The 3,274-nt window shown below is 33.9% G+C and overlaps 1 protein-coding gene across 1 annotated transcript in view; it reads left to right on the top strand.

The window, feature by feature from the left end:
- The first annotated feature begins 298 nt into the window (after window positions 1-298).
- The window catches only part of LOC108761596 (cytochrome P450 4C1), a 46,140-nt gene continuing 43,164 nt past the window's right edge, over window positions 299-3,274 (top strand). Inside the window, exon 1 of the mRNA XM_018508207.1 lies at window positions 299-348. The gene's annotated coding sequence lies outside the window, so the exon portion shown is untranslated. The remainder of the gene's footprint in view (window positions 349-3,274) is intronic.

Below are 3,274 nucleotides of genomic sequence, written 5' to 3' on the forward strand. Positions count from 1 at the left end.
TAAATTATACTAAAGAATTATACTAATAAAAAATAGGGGTTTCCATTAAAAAAATTGATATGATCTTGAACTAACTTTGGCGACCCAAAGTTAGGTCAAGATTTGTCTGAAATATTTTTCCGCGTCGGTTTTTAAGAAATCTTAATGCATTATTTAAAATGGGACACCCTGTATAATTGAGAGAATGTGAAGACAACAAGTTGACGCGGCAAGGACGATCACATAAGAAAACCAAGAAAAAATGTGAAGACTAGACAGTCCAGCTAGTTTAGCGCAGTATAGTTTTAGCAGAAACAGAAAACAGACTACATGTCACACGGACACCAGTGAGATCGATCTCGTCAGCAGGTTGTTAACATTTTTAAAAGCCTATTATAAAGTAACTTCAACAAGTGTAAAAGTTCTACTGTAAACAATTTTAAAAGTGTTAAAATTGAGATTAAAATTTATTGAAAGTAATATTGTAACTACCTAACTTTTGCGCGGATATAACTCGTCGGAGTGACTTGGTCGGAATGCACAAGAGGTTCGTACGGGACGTGAGATGCAATTCAAGCAAACTGCACGGTGTTATTATATTGGATTAGAAAAAAAATCTCTTTACAAATTGGTAAAAAGATTTTTTAGCAACTCATATATTCTACTTTAAAAAAATTGGCAATTACACTACTTGAAGGAGCAACGTTTCAGCTTTAAGAATCTGTATTTTTAATCGCAATACGATGATTTTTAATGGAGTTAGGAGCAATAAAGCCAAAAAAAGGATACTGGAGTGACGGTCAAAGTTAATCAAGATCAATAAAATCGATTTTGTACCGTCTGCTCACGCCCTCTGGAGGCTCAGGCTCTCATTACTTGCATGCGCTGTGAGCACTCACGTTTTCAATTGTTTCCAGTCGTGCGCCGTTTCCAGTCGCTCGGTTTGCTCACATGTGAGCATTTAGACAGAACGCAGTCTAAAATATAATTGCGTTCTAAAGCCCGATATCCACGATGCTAGAAATCGGTCCGAGATCTCGGACAGAGAAAAAAATTAACAAATCACATTTGCACAATTTGATCATATGACCATTGCGATTGGTCAATGCTTTCTTCATCCGAGATCTCGGACCGATTTCTAGCATCGTGGACACAAGGCTTTAGTCACACTGTCAGTACTAAAAATCTGTAATATATTATGTGACGTAAAATACAGATTTTACTGACAGTATACACGGTCGTAGCACTTTTCGTTATGGTCCAATGCTATTTTAGGTTACATAATGTGTTAAAATGTGTCATATGAATACATATATTGCATATATCAGAGCTGAGATTTAGTTGCACATTTCGGCTCGATTTCGTTAGCGACGCTCACTGTTCCCCTTTTGCCGCGCATTGCCTAGCAACGAATCGTCGGATGCTTGTAAACAACGCGCGTACCGCTTTATTATTGCTAACTATTATTGTTGTTAAGGAGATTGTAAGGAGAATGCAATACGTTAAGAATTGCATGAAATTTGGAACATAGCTTTATCTCTCTACAAAGCATGCTTTTATGTAAATTTTTTCAGATTTTTTGACCAGCGCATTTTTCTGTAAATTAATAACAAAATTTTGGATTTTATAATATAGACTGTATCTCTTTCTCTTATAGGAGATTCTATGTATCTGTTTTCAAAATACAAAAACGAAGAATAAGGCCTTCAAGAGTCAAATTGTGAAGAAGTTCAATAGATCATATCATTATTTACATGTATTTAAAATTAAAAATAATCAATAATAAAACATGGATTATAAAAGCAATTTAAACATATAGATATTAAGTACAATAATTTGATCTCGTCGAAAACATTACTAGTTTCGGCTCCCAATTTGAGCCCTCCTCAGATGTGAGCGTAATACAAAAAATAAATTAATCGAAAAAACAAGTAAAAATTCGCAAACTAAGGTATGTCGATGATTGTTTTCATAATAATAAAAGAAATAATAAAAGAAGTATTTTTTCAGAGGGACGACAGAACCCATCAAGCGATTGGAAGATCGTTTGAGAAAGATCACCGTAGTTCTAAAGATAGAAAGCAAAAAAAAAATGTTTCTAATAAAATCGTAATAAAGACAGAAAAGTCATCTCTCTGTTAAAACACTCACCTCTCTGTGAAAATTATCAAAAAATCCATGTAGGTGGAATGTTCGTCAAGTTTTGGAGTCAATGATGATAAAATAAAAAATATCACATCACAACGATGATGTCGATTATAAAAACTTATACAATTGATCACATTCTAAGTGTATCTTGTCTGAGAATATAATCGGAATAAGCGACATATCCACACGATGTGCGAAACTGTAATGCGAGTCTACTGGTAATGCAAAGTCAGACCTTGTTTATGATCGGTATATATGACTTATGAAGACCCTCTGTGTCTGTTTGTAAATTAAGACTGTTGTTTTGTTTTTTGATGTTCAACATTTCAGAAACCAAGCGTTTATTATAACAAGGTTCCTCGTCCAAGATTTGAATATCGTTCCAGTTGAAATCATGTCTCAATTGTAATCTATGTTCCGTGATCACAGATCTCGAACTGGTATTCCACCGTATATGATTGCGATGTTCCGTGATTCTCGTTTTTAATCTTCTTCCCGTTTGCCCCACGTAGGAAGCATCACAGTCTTTACAATCTATCTTATACACAACATTAGACTTCGACAGAGAATCTAATCGGACTTTATGAACCTTTATGTATTTGTTCAATTTATTAGCGCTAAAATACGATACCCTGATGTCGTTCCTGTTAAACTGCCTAAATTTTTCCGTAAGTACTGGAATGTACGGTACCGTAAACCACGAAGTGACCGTCCTTGATTCCTCGTCATCGATCGAAATATTCGTGTTAATTAATTTATTATGTCTGATAATTTTAATTCTATTATTGATACATTCAAAGATAAATTTAACCGGATAATCATTTTTAATTAATATGTCAATAATGAGATTTATATTTTTAGAATGAAATTGAAAATCTGATAAACATAATGCTCTATCAACTAAGTTAAATATAATGCCTCTCTTTTGAGAAATCGGATGGTTTGAGAAAAAATTTAAAAATCTCCCCGAAAACGTGGGTTTATGATACCAATCGAAGGATAAAAAGTTGTTATTGATGCTAATCGAAATATCAAGAAAATTGAGAGAATCGCACACTTCCAATGTAAACTGTAGACGTTGATGAAACGAATTGAATGTATCAAGAAAGGAATCTATTTTAGTATCGTGAACAGCCGCGCATAAATC

This window comes from Trachymyrmex cornetzi, unplaced genomic scaffold, assembly GCF_001594075.2.
Source record: "Trachymyrmex cornetzi isolate Tcor2-1 unplaced genomic scaffold, Tcor1.1 scaffold255, whole genome shotgun sequence".
Taxonomy (NCBI): domain Eukaryota; kingdom Metazoa; phylum Arthropoda; class Insecta; order Hymenoptera; family Formicidae; genus Trachymyrmex; species Trachymyrmex cornetzi.